The sequence below is a fragment of the Henckelia pumila genome, chromosome 2 (assembly GCF_033568475.1).
Source record: "Henckelia pumila isolate YLH828 chromosome 2, ASM3356847v2, whole genome shotgun sequence".
Lineage (NCBI taxonomy): Eukaryota > Viridiplantae > Streptophyta > Magnoliopsida > Lamiales > Gesneriaceae > Henckelia > Henckelia pumila.
The window spans coordinates 98,425,879-98,445,215 of record NC_133121.1 but is presented as its reverse complement, the minus strand read 5'-3'; positions in this window follow the sequence as shown (position 1 = coordinate 98,445,215).

The following is a 19,337-nucleotide window of genomic DNA, read 5'->3' as shown; positions in this document are numbered from 1 at the left end:
CACTATACAAGATATCCTGCTGTAATTGAAGGATACAGTGATGCAAACTGGATATCTGATATGAAAGATTCAAAATCTACAAGTGGATTTGTATTCACTTTAGGAGGTGCAGCAATTGCATGGAAATCTTCTAAACAAACTGTAATAGCCAGATCCACGATTGAATCTGAGTTTATAGCACTTGATAAGTGTGCTGAAGAGGCTGAATGGTTGTGTCTATTATTAGAAGATGTTCCAGGATGGGTAAAACCTGTACCGGCTATTTTCATTCATTGTGATAGTCAATCTGCAATCGGAAGAGCACAAAGCAATATGTATAATGGTAAGTCTAGACATATACGTCGTAGACACAATACCATTAGACAACTACTATCAACTGGAGTTATCTCAATTGATTATGTAAAATCAAAGGATAATATAGCGGATCCGTTAACCAAAGGGTTAAACAGAGAGTTAGTTGCAAAATCGTCAAAAGGAATGGGACTGAAGCCTAAAGAATAAATTGGTGCGAAGGAAAACCCAACCTAAGATGACTGGAGATCCCAAGAACTAGGTTCAATGGGACAACCTAATCGCACTGGTTTGGTAGATCACTGTGGGGGTTATCCCAGTGTATTGTAAACAGTGAGGGTAGAGGATAAGCATACAGCTTTTAATGATTCTGATGGAATTAAACATAGAATCACCTATGTGAGAGAGAAGTGGGGCCGCTTCGAAGGAATTGTAAGGCAAAATTTTTGTAACGCCCGGAATTATTTAATTTTGATCCAAGAATATTTAATTTTGGAATATTTGGAGTTTTGATTTAAATTCTAATATTCTTAAATTATTTAGGATTGAAATTGAATAAAATGAGAAGTTGAGGACTGAATTGCAATTATTGAAGTCTTGAGGGGCTAAAGTGCAAAATTCTTATTTTGGGCTGGACACTTGTTATTTTTCCTAACATTCACGTGTATATGATTTTTCCATCAGATTGTTAGAGGTAAGAACCGTGGAGACAGAGCAAAGAATTCCAAACTTCTTCTTCATTTTCAAATTAAGATATCTTTTGATACGGGTATCCGATTTCGATTCCGAAAGATGTTCTGGAATCCTCGCAACAAAACCTTTGATTTGATGTAAGTTTTCTCTTTGTTAATCAGGGTTTGGTAATTCGAAAATGATAGACACCAGACTTGTGTTTGAATTGTTGTTGATGAGCTTCTATCTTTTGTAATATTGAAGTTGGGTTGAGGATTGATTGTTGTATCATGTTCTTATGATTTTCCAGCTATGATTCGACTTTTATACCTGCTGATATTTTGGGTTTGAGTTGATATACAGCTGATATGAATGTTAGATTGGGTATAGATGTGTTCGGAATCGCCGAGTTATACCGATATGTCGTCGAACTCATGATTTAAAGTGATTTGCTATTGTTCTTGGACTAAGATGTAGTAGCCCGTGCCCTAATTGAGTAATTAAAGGATTAATGCTAATTAATTGAATTGGGTATTGGACGGATCGGAAGCTCCGAAGGCACGATCGGAAGCTCCGAACAGGATCGGAAGCTCCGATGAGCGATCGGAGGCACCGATCGATATTACGTCAGGCATGACGTGTGGATGGATCGGAAGCTCCGATCAGGACCGGAAGCTCCGATCACCCCTATCCGGAGTCATCAAGTGATATTTTGACACGTGGCAGATCAGGATCTTCGGAAGCTCCGATGACAGGATCGGACGTTCCGATCGAGGTTCGGACGTTCCGATCAAGGATCGGAAGTTCCGATCGTTGTCTATAAATAGAAGGCCGAGACTTCACTTTCATTTGCCAATTCCGAGTTCTCCTTTCCTTTCTAGTCCTTTTGGAGCTGTTCTAGTCTTCTTAGGCTTGGTCCGGAGGTCGAAGAGGCGTTCGGTAGTCGTAGCGGAGTTGTGCTCAAGTTCTGGAGGCATCGACATCAAAGGGCTAACGACGGACGAAGGTATAGCTTTTGCTTCCTATAAATATTTAGGAGTATGCAATAGCTTAGTTAAGGCTTTTAGAGCACTTTGATGATAGTAGTATCATTTGGCAGTGTAGAGCAGACTATAGGCGTGGACCTAGAGTTGGTAGAGCTTTCACTGTTTTGAGGTACGAAAGTACTGTTCGAGATATCCTGACTGAGTATGCATGTATTACGTGACTGCATGATTTATATGCCATGATATTATGCTGCATTCATTTGCATCTTGCTGTATCTCTTTCGAGATGTCTGTTAGTAGGGTTTTACCCTATCCTGTTAGTGGATGGACTTCCATCGATTTGGGTCCGGTGTATCCACAGTTATCTCGGTATGAGAGCCACCTCCTGAAGCGATGGCACAGCATGCTACATACCAGGGCCCGGTCTGTCTCTGTTATCTGATCCTTGACCTCGAGTCTATAGGGAGTTCACTTTGCATGCATGTATACTCATACTTTCGCACTGAGCGTTTTATGCTCACGTCTCATACTCTGTATTTTCTGGACACCCTATTCCATGGGGCAGGTTTGCGATTGGACGAGGAGGGTGGATCCAGGAGGGGCTAGTCAGTGGTTGGCCAGCTGGAGCTTCGTCTAGGTTTTATTACTGTTGTTTGGGTTTATACAGCTATTCGATTTGGTTGTATATTATTGGATAAATTACAGATTCCTTTACTTGGGATTGTATAATGTTATTGGATTCCGCAGTTTTATTCTGATATCTGTTTTATTAAGTTAATTGCATGCCTAAGTTCTGTTTAGTAGGTGATCCGGGTAAGGGTCACTACATTTATGGTATCAGAGCATGCAAAAGATTTCTTGGGATTTAGTCTCATCTTGAGGTATTTTTGTAGATGTCAAATCGTGACGACCAGAGTTCTCATGGCAGTGTTGGTGGGCGTTGGGGTGATGCCGACCGGGAGCCTCGTCGAGAACGGCGTCATCGTCACCATGACGACGAGCGTTTCACTGTGCGTCGATTCTTAGCTATGGGTCCTAAGCCCTTAGTTGGAGGTGAGTCTCCGGAGGATGCGGAGAACTGGTTAGACCGCATGGAGACGACTTTTCAGACTTTCCAATGCACCGATGAGCAGAAGGTGGAGACCCTTGGCTATCTTCTGGATGGGCGTGCGCGCAGGTGGTGGAGGTTTACTTCTGCACCTTTTGTTGCGGCGAGAGGAGTGGCCACCTGGGCCGAGTTTCGCACAGCTTTCCAAAAGCGGTATTGTCCTCCTGCACTCCGACAGTCGAAGGCAGGCGAGCTACTGAGTCTGCGACAGGGAACCATGTCTATCGATGAGTATCAGCAGAGGTTCTTTGATCTGCTATCCTATTGCCCCGAGATTGCTGATAGCTCAGAGATGAAGTATAATCTGTTCCTTCAGGGCCTTAACCCTGAGATCCATGACCGTGTGGCGGTTGGCGACGACATGTCCTACGAGGGTTTGGTGAGCCGTTGTCATCAGGAAGAGGACAGCATTCGGCGGAACAGGTCTTTCCCTCAGTCGAGGCCTGCTAGTTCTTTGGGTCCCCGTGCCCAAACTTTCAAGAAGTCTGGATCTTCTTCTTCCTCTGGTTCTGGAGGTATTGTCCGTTATGGTAAGAAGGACAAGTGTGATCACTGTGGGAAGAACCATCCATCCGACAAGTGCCGCAGAGCTTCTGGAGCTTGTTTCCGTTGTGGAGAGACTGGTCATATCCGGAGAGATTGTCCACTGTCTGGGGGAGGTGGTTCTGGTTCTGGTACAGGATCGGGTTCTCAGGCTACCGTACAGCAGAGGTCGCAGGGACAGTCTGCTGCGAGTTCTCATTTGAGGCCACGAGCTTCTGGCCAGGTGTTTGCCCTGAGACATGATCAGGCTGTGGAGGAGAATGAGAAAGTCATCGCAGGTACATTTATGCTTTATGGTATACCTGCTCTTGTACTTATTGACACTGGTGCATCTCATTCCTTCATTTCTGCGCGTTTTGTTAAGAGACATAAGTTACCATGCATTGCACTAGACGTAGTGATGTCTGTTTCTACTCCGACGGGCCAATCTGCTTTGGCTAAGCGTCTAGTGATGGGTTGCCCTTTAGAGTTCGAAGGGAACGTTCTGTTGGCGAATCTCATGGTCCTGGCGATGGACGACTTTGATTGCATTCTGGGAATAGATGTGCTGACTACCTATCGAACTTCAGTGGACTGCTATCAGAGATTAGTACGCTTTCATCCGGAAGGGAGCGAGAGTTGGTTTTTCTATGGTGAGGGAGCGCGACCCCCGATGCCTTTGGTATCAGCTTTGAGAGCCTGTCGAGCTCTAGAGTCTGGCGGGGAAGGCTACCTTATCTATGCAGTTGATTTGTCCGCTGAGAGTATTGGGATAGAGAGCATTCCTGTTGTGGATGAATTTCCAGATGTGTTTCCTGATGAGATTCCGGGTTTTCCTCCTGCTAGGGAAGTCGAGTTTGGCATAGAGTTGATGCCGGGTACTTCGCCTATTTCTAGAGCACCGTATCGTCTGGCTCCGTCAGAGATGCGTGAGTTACAGAATCAGCTACAGGATCTTTTGGACAAGGGGTACATTCGTCCTAGTGTATCTCCTTGGGGAGCTCCTGTTCTCTTCGTGAAGAAGAAGGATGGGTCGATGCGATTGTGCATTGACTATCGGCAGCTGAATCGAGTGACTGTGAAGAACAAGTATCCGTTGCCTCGTGTTGATGACTTGTTTGACCAGCTGCAGGGCACATCAATTTACTCCAAGATTGACTTGAGATCTGGGTATCATCAGTTGAGAGTCCGTGATCAGGACGTAGCCAAGACTACATTCCGTACTCGCTATGGGCATTACGAGTTCCTAGTGATGCCATTTGGTTTGACTAATGCGCCGGCTATATTCATGGATTTGATGAACCGTGTCTTCAGGGAGTATTTGGACAAGTTTGTCGTGGTCTTTATTGATGACATCTTGGTGTATTTGCGTAATACGGAAGAGCATGTTTCTCACTTGCGGTTGGTACTACAGACTCTTCGAGATGAGCAGTTGTACGCCAAGCTGAGCAAGTGTGAGTTCTGGATGGATAGAGTGGTTTTTCTTGGCCATATCATATCCAGGGAGGGGATTTCTGTTGATCCAAGCAAGATTGAAGCGGTACTTAATTGGTCGCGTCCGACGACAGTTGCTGAGATCCGTAGTTTTCTGGGTCTAGCAGGGTATTATCGTCGCTTCATTCTGAATTTCTCTCAGTTAGCTCGACCGTTGACGCAGCTTACCCGCAAGGGTGTGGATTTTGAGTGGTCCTCCGAGTGTGAGGAGAATTTTCGTGAGCTTCGACGGCGGTTGACTTCTGCGCCGGTGTTAACATTACCGTCAGGATCTGGAGGGTATGTAGTTTACACGGATGCTTCTCTTCAGGGGTTAGGTTGTGTCCTGACTCAGAATGGGCATGTGATCGCATACGCTTCTAGACAGCTGAAGCTTCACGAGGACAACTACCCAGTCCATGATTTGGAGTTAGCAGCCATTGTGTTCGCTTTGAAGATTTGGCGTCATTATCTGTATGGCGAGAAATTTGAGATCTTCACCGACCATAAGAGTCTCAAGTATTTGTTCACTCAGGCGGAGTTGAACATGAGGCAGAGACGTTGGATGGACTTGCTTAAGGACTATGATTGTGAGATTAAGTACCATCCGGGAGCTGCTAATCTCACCGCTGATGCCTTGAGTCGCAAGGTGCGACTATCCGCACTTCAGACTTGTTCGATGTCTAGTGCGATCAGTGACTGTTGTACTTCAGGTTTTACCTTCAAGCATAAGAAAGGTATGCAGAGTATCCAGATGTTTGCGATATTATCTGAGCCAGCCTTGTACTCGCGGATCCGAGATGCTCAGATGTCTGATTCAAAGACCCAGCGTTTAGCTCGTCTAGCTAACGAGGGTAGCTTGTCTGGATTTCATTATCAGTCAGATGGCTTTCTGTGTTTGTCTGGTAGGCTTGTGATTCCACAGGATGAAGAGTTGCGAGAGGAGATTTTATCTCAGGCACATCGCACTAAGTTGAGTATTCATCCTGGTAGCAACAAGATGTACAAGGATCTACGTACTCGTTTCTGGTGGAAGGGAATGAAACGCAGTGTTTATCAGTTTGTTTCGAGATGTTTGGTGTGTCAACAGGTCAAGGCAGAGCACCGACGACCTGGAGGATTGCTTCACAGTCTGCCTATTCCTGAATGGAAATGGGAGTTTATCACAATGGACTTTGTGACCCATTTGCCGGTATCCCCGAGGAACTGTGATGCTATCTGGGTTGTGGTGGACCGACTCACCAAGTCAGCGCATTTCATTGCCTATAGCCGAGAGTACTCTGTGGATCGCATGGCACGGATGTACATTCAGGAGATCGTCCGACTTCATGGAGTGCCTATGAGCATTGTCAGCGATCGGGACCCCAGGTTTACTTCTAGATTCTGGGGGAGTGTTCAGCGTGCGATGGGTACTACTATCAGTTTGAGTACAGCCTATCATCCGGAGACTGATGGTCAGTCAGAGCGCACTATCCGTACGTTAGAGGATATGCTTAGAGCGTGCGTCATGGATTTTGGTTCAGCATGGCAGGATCATTTGCCGTTGATCGAGTTCGCTTACAACAACAGCTATCACACTAGTATTGGGATGGCACCTTTTGAAGCGTTGTATGGGCGACGTTGTCGTACTCCACTCTTCTGGGAAGAAGTGGGGGAGAGACAGGCTGAAGGACCGGAGTTTATCCAGCAGGCGATAGACATTGTTGATCAGATCAAGAAACGGATTAAGACTGCACAGGATCGTCAGGCCAGTTATGCTAATATCAAGCGTAGGCCTTTGCAGTTCGAGGTCGGGGAGAAAGTGTTTCTGAGAGTGTCACCTTTCCGCAAGATTCTCAGATTTGGCCTTAAGGGCAAGTTGTCTCCCAGATTTATCGGTCCGTTTGAGATCTTGGAGAGTATTGGCGATTTGGCTTATCGACTAGCATTGCCACCACATCTATCTAGTATTCACGACGTGTTCCACGTATCTCTGTTGCGACGATATGTGGCGGATGAATCTCATATTCTGCAGCGATCTGAGGTTCAGGTAGACAAGGATTTGACTTATGTTGAGAAACCTCTTCGCATCCTTGATTATAAGGATAAGGTTTTACGGAACAAAGTCATTCCTTTGGTTTTAGTTCAGTGGCAGCGCCGATGCACTGAGGAAGCTACTTGGGAGCTTGAGGACAGGATGCGTAAAGACCATCCTGAGTTGTTTTGATTTCATTCTTTAAGTTGTATTCAGTTGCAAACTCTGTAAACGTTTGATTTGAATAAAGAATGTTTCTGATTTCTGTATTTGCATTCGGTACTTAAGATCTAATTTCGAGGACGAAATATCTTAAGTGGGGGAGAATGTAGTAGCCCGTGCCCTAATTGAGTAATTAAAGGATTAATGCTAATTAATTGAATTGGGTATTGGACGGATCGGAAGCTCCGAAGGCACGATCGGAAGCTCCGAACAGGATCGGAAGCTCCGATGAGCGATCGGAGGCACCGATCGATATTACGTCAGGCATGACGTGTGGATGGATCGGAAGCTCCGATCAGGACCGGAAGCTCCGATCACCCCTATCCGGAGTCATCAAGTGATATTTTGACACGTGGCAGATCAGGATCTTCGGAAGCTCCGATGACAGGATCGGACGTTCCGATCGAGGTTCGGACGTTCCGATCAAGGATCGGAAGTTCCGATCATTGTCTATAAATAGAAGGCCGAGACTTCACTTTCATTTGCCAATTCCGAGTTCTCCTTTCCTTTCTAGTCCTTTTGGAGCTGTTCTAGTCTTCTTAGGCTTGGTCCGGAGGTCGGAGAGGCGTTCGGTAGTCGTAGCGGAGTTGTGCCCAAGTTCTGGAGGCATCGACATCAAAGGGCTAACGACGGACGAAGGTATAGCTTTTGCTTCCTATAAATATTTAGGAGTATGCAATAGCTTAGTTAAGGCTTTTAGAGCACTTTGATGATAGTAGTATCATTTGGCAGTGTAGAGCAGACTATAGGCGTGGACCTAGAGTTGGTAGAGCTTTCACTGTTTTGAGGTACGAAAGTACTGTTCGAGATATCCTGACTGAGTATGCATGTATTACGTGACTGCATGATTTATATGCCATGATATTATGCTGCATTCATTTGCATCTTGCTGTATCTCTTTCGAGATGTCTGTTAGTAGGGTTTTACCCTATCCTGTTAGTGGATGGACTTCCATCGATTTGGGTCCGGCGTATCCACAGTTATCTCGGTATGGGAGCCACCTCCTGAAGCGACGGCACAGCGTGCTACATACCAGGGCCCGGTCTGTCTCTGTTATCTGATCCTTGACCTCGAGTCTATAGGGAGTTCACTTTGCATGCATGTATACTCATACTTTCGCACTGAGCGTTTTATGCTCACGTCTCGTACTCTGTATTTTCTGGACACCCTATTCCATGGGGCAGGTTTGCGATTGGACGAGGAGGGTGGATCCAGGAGGGGCTAGTTAGTGGTTGGCCAGCTGGAGCTTCGTCTAGGTTTTATTACTGTTGTTTGGGTTTATACAGCTATTCGATTTGGTTGTATATTATTGGATAAATTACAGATTCCTTTACTTGGGATTGTATAATGTTATTGGATTCCGCAGTTTTATTCTGATATCTGTTTTATTAAGTTAATTGCATGCCTAAGTTCTGTTTAGTAGGTGATCCGGGTAAGGGTCACTACATAAGAAGTTGCTGAATTATTAGCTGATGATTCCTTGCTTGTTATGCTGTGATTTCAGTGTGTAAACAAGGCATTTCAACTCATTGATCTTGACTCCGAAACCGATACAAGAACGTACAAGGTTGGTAGCGTTTTGCTTTGACGTTTGGGTTGAAACTTGAGCAGATTTTGAGATAGGTTTGGTGGTTAACTTGTACAGATTTGGACAAGCTAAAAGACATCCTAAACATCAAATTTGAAAGGTAAAAGTGGACTACTATTTGATTGGGATTACAACTCGAGATGGTTTATATCGAGTTCCCCTAAATCACATACTTGTTTGCTTAATTGCTCTTATGTGCTTTTCTTTGAGTTGTTGAATAAGTCTTGATGTTAATGAATGTGATTTGAATGATATATATTGCATTCATCTTGTAAGACTTGTTCTTTGATTTCGAAATGAACGGAAACGTTCGAATAGATGATTTGAGGGATTGTATATGTATGGCCTGGGTGGTTGTTTAGCCTAGCATCTGATTTACATATATAATGGCTTCAAAGTCTAGAGAAGTGAGATAAGTAGCCCCACCTCGATCGGGAGAGTCGGTGGATTAGTTATGATATCTACTTCTCGGGATCCCAACCAACGAATGAAGAGATGAACCTTGTTTTAAAACATGCATTGAAGTTATGTTCTTTATATCATGATCTTGATATATGTTTGTATGCATGTTTAGTTGCTTTTACTGGGAAATCTATTTCTCACCGGAGTTATCCGGCTATTTTTTTGTTGTATGTGTCATTGCGATAGGAGGGAGTGGGACCGGGAAAAAGCGAACGTGAAGAACAAAGGATAAGAAGATAGCGTGATGATCCGAGTGTAGATGGTTGTGTGAGCTGTCATGATGTTGTTAAGTGTCTTAAACATGAGCATGTTAGAGCTACTTGTTCTAAGAATTGTTGATGAATAAGTTAGTATCTTGTTGTTGTATTTAGGATTTGATAGATGTGTAAATCCTTGAGACAACATGGTTTATCTTGATCTTTATTATATAACAATGCTTCTTGCAAGTTTTCTTGAAAGCCTTGATTATTATGCTTGTAAGGCCTTGTTATGATTTAATTCTATCAATTGTATAGCATGTTAGAATGCATGTTAGATGTTGATATGGATTAGATCATGTATGAATCTTTGTATGAGTTGATATTGGATGAAAATGCATGAAGGAACTTGTTTGGACAGCAGCAACGTTTCTGGTTTTATTCTCTGGAAACTGCTCTCGCTCGATCGGTGAAATATCACGGATCGAGCGAGGCTTTGAAACCAGGAACAGAACCATGAATATGTTGGGCTCGCTCGATCGGTGATATTCTGCGGATCGAGTGAGGCCAACATAAGTTGCACCCGAGAGTTTGAGCAAAGTGCTCGCTCGATCGGTAACTTTTTACCGATCGAGCGAGGTGCTCACTCTTTAAAAAAAAAATTTATTTTGTTTAGACATTGATTCTTGTCTATTATGTTTGATGATTTGATTATTGAGAGATTAGAACTCGGGTCATCACAACAGGTGGTATCAGAGCAAGAAAATTCTGGATTTAGATAGACTGTGAGTGGGGTAGATCGAGTCTTCTGCCTTACTTATTTATGGATTCATGCTATGATTTAATTACATGATTGAATTACATGTTGTAAATGCTAGCATGATTTACTTTCAAGTCTTTATTACAAGATGTTGTATTTATTTTATTTGAAAGTAGGATTACGATGATTAAAGATGCATGCTTACTGGAATATCGGAAATGATTAGAGTCATGTATTCTGATGATTTATGACATGCTACCTGATTATCTGAATTGATTGGAAGCATGTTTTATCTGAAGACTGTGATTATTTATTTAAGATTGAATCAGAACCGAGTCTTGATTAGAGGTAATATGATCAGAGGAGGACTGAGACTGATTTGAGAATTATGGTGTCCTAACCATTTTGATAATCAGATATGTCTCGAAGACCAGGACGACCTCCTCTTAGACCACGGGCTCCTACTCCGATGCCAGAACAGACAATTCCTATACATATGCCAGAATAGACAGTGGTAACACCGATTGTGCCTCAAGCTACAGTCCCGAGTAATGAACAGGGAAGCACTTCAAGAGACATGATCGATATGACTGCGACTCCAATGGAAACACTACTGAAAAGATTTCAATCCTACAAGACGCCAACCCTGAAAGGTACCGAGAATGCAGTTGAATGTGAAGGATGGATTGATGATATGGAGATGTTATTTGATTCACTTGATTACGGTGATAAGCGGAGAGTCAAACTTATTGGTCATCAATTGCATGAAGTTTCAAAAAGCTGGTGGTTCACAACAAAGAAATCTCTGGAGCGTAGAGGAACTGTTCTGACCTGGAATGTCTTCAAAACTGAGTTTTACCAACGCTTCTTTCCAGTGTCTTATCGTAAAGACAAGGGTGCCGAATTTGCTAATCTGAGGCAGGGAAACTTAAATATTGAAGACTATGTTGCAAAATTCACGACATTGCTACGTTTTGCTCCACATGTTGCAGATAGTGACGAGGCTATGGCTGATCAGTTCATTAATGGACTGAATCCTGATGTTTTTACATTGGTAAACACAAGGCGACCGAATAATTTTGCTGATTCCTTGAATAGTGCCAAAGGAGCGGAAGCTGGCTTGATACAGCAGCGAGGAGCTTCGTATGTTGCTCAGCCTCTGAGACAGTCACAACCTTCAGCTCCAACTCCGCAACAGTCTTCTCGATTTAAAAGTGGTGGCAGCAGCAGTGGTAAGAAAGGATATTTGCAAGCTTGAGGAAAATAGTTTAAGAAGTCTGGGAGCAGTTCTTCGAGTTCCAGTGGCACGAAACCGAAGTCGGGAGTGTTTTGTAACAATTTTGGTGGAGGACATCCAACCGATCAGTGTCGAGGGATATCTGGAAGGTTCCATATATGCCATCAGACTGGCCATTTTGCGAGGGTATGTCCTCAGAGAGGTTCTGGACAGGCACGAGGAGCAGAGTCATCACGATCAGTGGCTCAACCCGCAAGACAAGCCTCTTCTGTCCATTCCTTTCAACCGTCACCTCCACAACAACAATCAAGGCCAGGAGGAAGTCAGACAGGCAGTCAGCCTCAAAGACAGCAGGCTCATGTCTTTGCATTGACGGAGGAACAGGCACAGGGAGCACCAGACGATGTGATTGCAGGTAACTGTTCTCTTTATGGTTATCCTGCATATGTATTGATAGATACAGGTGCATCCCATACGTTTATCTCTGCCCAATTTGTTTCATTGCATTCTTTGCCTGTTGAAACATTACCTGTTGTAGTATCTGTTTCTTCTCCTTTGGGGAGGGGTCTTATATCGATTCAAACAGTTAAGAATTGTGTACTACAGTATGATGGTAATGAGATTGAGATAGATTGTTTTGTACTTGGTATGCCTAATTTTGACTGTATTATTGGGATTGATATGCTGAATAAGTGCAGAGCTACCGTAGACTGTTTCCAAAAGATAGTGAGATTCAGACCTGAGATGGCTGAAGAATGGAAATTCTATGGTAAGGGTTCACGTGCTAAGATTCCTCTTATTTCTGTATTAGCTATGACCCGACTTTTGCAGAAAGGAGCAGAGGGATTTCTTGTATATGTTGTTGACATTTTGAAAGCTAGCCCGAACCTGGCTGATTTGCCAGTGGTTAGTGAATTTGTGGACGTTTTTCCTGATGAGATTCCAGGAGTACCTCCGTATCGTGAGATTGATTTCAACATCGAACTGATGCCAGGAACTGCACCGATTTCGAAAGCACCTTATCGAATGGCACCAGTTGAACTGAAAGAGTTGAAAGAACAGTTAGAAGATTTACTGGCCAAGGGATACATTCGACCAAGTGTTTCTCCTTGGGGAGCTCCAGTACTGTTTGTTAGAAAGAAATATGGTTCAATGAGATTGTGCATCGACTACCGGCAACTGAACAAGGCAACGGTAAAGAACAAATATCCTTTGCCTCGTATTGATGATTTATTTGACCAGCTGCAAGGTTCTTCAGTGTATTCCAAGATCGATCTGAGATCTGGATACCATCAGCTGAGAGTTAGGGATTCTGATATTCCTAAGACTGCGTTTAGAACCAGGTATGGCCATTATGAGTTTATAGTTATGCCATTTGGTTTGACAAATGCTCCAGCTGTATTCATGGCTTTGATGAACCGTGTATTTCAGAAATATCTCGATGACTTCGTGATTATTTTTATTGATGATATTCTGATATATTCGAAAAATTTAATTGATCATTCTGAACATCTAAGAACAGTATTGAAGACTTTAAGAGCCAATAAACTGTATGCTAAACTGTCGAAATGTGAGTTTTGGCTGAAACAGGTTGTCTTTCTTGGACATATCATATCTGGAAATGGTATTTCTGTTGATCCAAGCAAAGTAGAGGCAGTGATCAGTTGGTCAAGACCAACATCTGTTCCTGAGATTCGTAGTTTCATGGGTTTGGCTGGGTATTATCGCCGGTTCATTAAAGATTTTTCTAGTATTGCGAAGCCGATTACTCAGTTGACTCAGAAGAATACTCCATTTGTCTGGTCTGATTCTTGTGAATCAAGTTTTCTGGAGTTGAAGAAACGACTGACCAGTGCACCAGTCTTGACGATCCCTTCAGGTATTGGTGGTTTCACTGTTTATTGTGATGCATCTCATCGAGGTTTAGGTTGTGTTTTAATGCAGCGAGGGCATGTAATTGCTTATGCCTCAGGATAGTTGAAGCCTCACGAGACCAGATATCCGATTCATGATCTTGAATTGGCCGCTATTGTATTTGCTTTGAAGATTTGGCGACATTATCTGTACGGGGAACAGTTTGAGATTTATTCTGATCACAAGAGTCTGAAATATCTGTTTTCACAGTCAGAATTGAATATGAGACAGCGACGATGGCTTGATTTGCTGAAAGATTTTGATTGTGAAATTAAGTAATATCCGGGGAAATCGAATGCAGCAGCTGATGCATTGAGTCGAAAGTTTTGTTCCTTATCCTTATCGACGATTGGTGTATCGAATTTGATTGAAAACTGTTGTCTATCTGGATTAGTATTTGATACGAATTATCAGCCTCTGCGACTTTATCAAATTCAAGTTGAACCACCATTGTTGTTGCGAATTAGAGATGCTCAGAAAAATGATCAGAATGTGCAGAACTCGATTGAGAAAGTCCGATCAGGGCATGTATCTGAATACCGGGTTCGAGATGATCTTTTTTACGTTCACAATCGCCTAGTAGTGCCTGATATTTCTGATGTACGTCAACAACTACTGAAAGAGGCGCATTGTAGTCGTTACAGTATTCATCCTGGTGGTAGGAAGATGTACAATGATCTGAAGACTCATTATTGGTGGAAACAGATGAAGTCAGATATCACCGATTTTGTGTCTCGATGTCTTAATTGCCAGTAGGTGAAGGCTGAAAGGAAGAGACCGCCTGGTTTATTACAGAGTTTATCCGTGCTTGAATGGAAATGAGATCATATTTCTATGGATTTCGTGACAAGATTACCTCGATCTTTTAGAGGCTGTGATGCTATCTGGGTGATTATTGACAGATTGACAAAATCAGCGTGTTTCATTCCTTATCGCATGACATATAGACACGACCAGATGGCAGAGATTTATGTTCGAGAAGTTGTTAGATTGCACGGAGTGCCGAAATCCATCGTATCAGATCGTGATCCTCGATTTACATCACATTTTTGGCACAACTTACAGAGTGATTTGGGTACTCAGTTACACTTGAGTACAGCTTATCATCCACAGACTGACGGACAGTCTGAGAGTACTATTCAGACATTGGAGGACATGTTGAGAGCTGTAGTGCTTGATTTTGGCACTAGTTGGAAAGAATCACTATCTCTTTGTGAATTCTCGTACAACAACAGCTATCAATCGAGTATTGGAATGACTCCTTTTGAAGCTTTATATGGAAGAAAATGTCGATCTCCTCTGTACTGGGATGATATCTCTGAAGTACCTGACACTGGCCCTGATTTGATACGTGATATGAATGAACAGGTGAAGCTTATTCAGAGAATAATGAAGACAGCTCAAGATAGACAAGAGAAATATGTCAATGTTTGACGTCGACCTTTGTCGTTTGAACAGGGGGATATTGTGTTGCCGAGTTATACCGATATGTCGTCAAACTCATGATTTGAAGTGATTTGCTATTGTTCTTGGACTAAGAATTTGCTGAATTATTAGCTGATGATTCCTTGCTTGTTATGCTGTGATTTCAGTGTGTAAACAGGGCATTTCAACTCATTGATCTTGACTCCGAAACCGATACAAGAATGCACAAGGTTGGTAGCGTTTTGCTTTGACGTTTGGGTTGAAACTTGAGCAGATTTTGAGATAGGTTTGGTGGTTAACTTGTACAGATTTGGACAAGCTAAAAGACATCCTAAACATCACATTTGAAAGGTAAAAGTGGACTACTATTTGATTGGGATTATAACTCGAGATGGTTTATATCGAGTTCCCCTAAATCACATACTTGTTTGCTTAATTGCTCTTATGTGTTTTCCTTTGAGTTGTTGAATAAGTCTTGATGTTAGTGAATGTGATTTGAATGATATATATTGCATTCATCTTGTAAGACTTGTTCTTTGATTTCGAAATGAACGGAAACGTTCGAATAGACGATTTGAGGGATTGTATATGTATGGCCTGAGTGGTTGTTTAGCCTAGCATCTGATTTACATATATAATGGCTTCAAAGTCTAGAGAAGTGAGATAAGTAGCTCCACCTCGATCGGGAGAGTCGGTGGATTAGTTATGATATCTACTTCTCGGGATCCCAACCGACGAATGAAGAGATGAACCTTGTTTTAAAACATGCATTGAAGTTATGTTCTTTATATCATGATCTTGATATATGTTTGTATGCATGTTTAGTTGCTTTTACTGGGAAATCTATTTCTCACCGAAGTTATCCGGCTATTGTTTTGTTGTATGTGTCATTGCGATAGGAGGGAGTGGGACCGGGCAAAAGCGAACGTGAAGAACAAAGGATAAGAAGATAGCGGGATGATCCGAGTGTAGATCGTTGTGTGAGCTGTCATGATGTTGTTGAGTGTCTTAAACATGAGCATGTTAGAGCTACTTGTTCTAAGAATTGTTGATGAATAAGTTAGTATCTTGTTGTTGTATTTAGGATTTGATAGATGTGTAAATCCTTGAGACAACATGGTGTATCTTGATCTTTATTATATAACAATGCTTCTTGCAAGTTTTCTTGAAAGCCTTGATTATTATGCTTGTAAGGCCTTGTTATGATTTAATTCTATCAATTGTATAGCATGTTAGAATGCATGTTAGATATTGATATGGATTAGATCATGTATGAATCTTTGTATGAGTTGATATTGGATGAAAATGCATGAAGGAACTTGTTTGGACAGCAGCAACGTTTCTGGTTTTATTCTCTGGAAACTGCTCTCGCTCGATCGGTGAAATATCACGGATCGAGCGAGGCTTTGAAATCAGGAACATAACCATGAATATGTTGGGCTCGCTCGATCGGTGATATTCTGCGGATCGAGCGAGGCCAACATAAGTTGCACCCGAGAGTTTGAGCAAAGTGCTCGCTCGATCGGTAACTTTTTACCGATCGAGCGAGGTGCTCACTCTTTAAAAAAAAAAAAAATTATTTTGTTTAGACATTGATTCTTGTCTATTTTATTTGATGATTTGATTATTGAGAGATTAGAACTCGGGTCATCACAATTTTAGACCCTCTCACAGAACCAGGCAAGTGTTCATGGCCAAAACGAACACGATCATGAGAACTGAATTGTATAAGGGAGAGTCCTGTGTGAAGTATAAATTAATTTACTAAAACGGTTGTACAGTTCAACGACATCGCGTCTACTATAAACCAGTGAATTATTATGCTTTCACAAGTGAAGGTTCAAAGGGTAACTCCTACCTATCCTATGCATGATCCAACTGTTGAACTTTATCACGAATATCTTCGTTTATCTATAAATTTCCATTATGTGGGGGATTGTTGGACTAATTTAGTTTAAACAATGTGAATGGAATTAAATGCTTTGTCCTCCATGTGCTCGCTGCCCCTCCATATTAATTATGCTAGGCTGGTTGATGTAAGTTGTCTGGCTTCTATTGTCTGATACCGTGTGCTTTAATGCCTATATGAAGGCTGATTTCTTTCACGAAAAACAGAAGCTTTAATTCATTCCTTCTTCCTTTGTCTTCTGCTCTCGCACTCATCTGTAATGAATCGTTTCTTTTGCTTCTGAATAATAGCTGCCTTCTGTTGCTTTCTGACGCATCGGTTTTTTCTTCTTCTACGTGATATCGTTACGGTACAATTTCAGTTCGCCGGTGTAGTACCTTCGTGCTAGGTGACTACAGGATTTTACCGTTGTATCCTGGGAAACAGACGTCCGTCGTGATTCTCCGAGCACATCCGGGAGAGGACGAATCTATTTTAAGGAAACTGTAATTTTACAGGCCTCGGTTGTCGGTTATGTTATTCTTGTTTAAAAGGAAAGTTCACGTAATATTTTTTGGTCTACATCTTTTTTATTCGTCATCTCACTACAACAAAATTTGACCAATTGCGACAGTTATATTGTAACCGTGGCAATTTTTGTCACGATTTGACTTAAATGTCGCCAATTGCGACGGTTTTTAATAACCGTGGCAATTTACGATGGGTTTTTTTATCACCGTGGAAAAAATAAAGCCACGGTTATTTAAATTGTCGCAATTTGCGACGGTTATTTTGACTAGTTCCATTAATAATTTACATTGAAAAATATATTGCTCAAATTACTTTCGATACTAAATCAATTGTTGATGAATTTGAAATTGTGAAAGGCGTCGAGTACAAGTTAAAATGGATAAACATAATAATAATTTGGTAAGTTAATCATTTTTCTTAAGAGTGTATAACTTCGAAAAATGACAACGTGACGTCAGAAAATATGGACAAGTTGGCATTTGCTAGCTGACGCGCGTGCTTGAATTTTGATATCACTTTATCACTCGGGTAAAAAAAATTATTAAACTTTGGAAAAAAAAAAGATGCAAGTTAGGTAGAGGACAAATAATTAGACTTTTACTTGACTATCAAGAACAAAAATGAAAAAATACGGTTCTAGTCAAAAAAATAAAAATAAAAAATCATATAAATTACATGAGCAAAAATATAATTTCTCCATCACCATAAGAAATTCATTGATATAATGCGTATGATTTTACTTCGGACATTTTCCTGCATTCGATCTCTGAAATTAAATAAATGAAAAATGACATATATCACTCCTGTGAAATCCTTGGGTTGCTGATAACTATTATGAAATTTTTTTTGAGCTATTAGTCCCCTGTGAATCTAGATCTGTAGTATAGACACTCCTACCAGCTAGAAAATGACGAAATTGTCCTTAAATGACTTTTATGAACTCTTGTATATTTCTTTATTAAAAATTTAAATTAAAACATATGCATTAACTTATATTTTCAATTAAGTTTATTTATACAATCACTTTAATTAATTTAAATATTAAATTTTATTTAAAAAATAATTAAACTTATTACTTAATTTAATGTAATAATGATACAATTTATAATTAAAATATAATTCGTGTATAACAAATATTAAGATAAAATAATTATATATAATTTTCATATTTATTTAACTAAAATTTGATTATAATTTATTCAATTAAATATAAAATTATAAAACAAAATTAATTTAATTATTTATTTAAGTAGGTGTATTTTTGTCATTTTTTATTTGGAACGGTGGATCTAGAATCACAGGAGATTATTAGCTAAAAAAAATTTCATATGAAGTTGTCAACAAACCTGAAATTTCACAGGAGTTATATATATAATCTTCTTTTAAATAAATTCACCATTTTACAATAAATTCATTAATTTCCATTTCAATAATCAAATTATTCGAATCACATAACAATATTATTAATCAATTAACTCACCCCATCACCCTCACCCTCACCCTCATCCTCACCGTCACCGTCACCGTCACGATAACCCCCTCAAAAACGATATTTTATATTATTATTTAATTTACGTGCGCACCATAATCTGAACCAACTTAATTATTAATATATTAATTAGTATTTCACCCCGTGCGATACACGGAATATTAATATTTTAATAAATAAAAAATTATTATTATTTTTTAAAATATATATCATAAAAAATTTATATCGATTTTATAATTAATATACATATAAAATTGATTTACTAACAATCAATATACCAAACATTCACAACGATACTCTTTTAAAAATTAAAAAACGTAATATTATATAATTTTTTTTATATATTTAATATGATAAATATTAGTGATAACTAAACATATAAAAGTAACACAACACTCAAAATAATAACATAAATTGAATAAAATGATACATCATTGTATATATTTTAATGCATCCTATATTTTTCAGGTGGGTCCAGCCATAACATCGATTATCTTAAGCAAAACCTAATTATCATTTATAGCATTTATGCAAATTTTAACATATATAGGGGCAGAA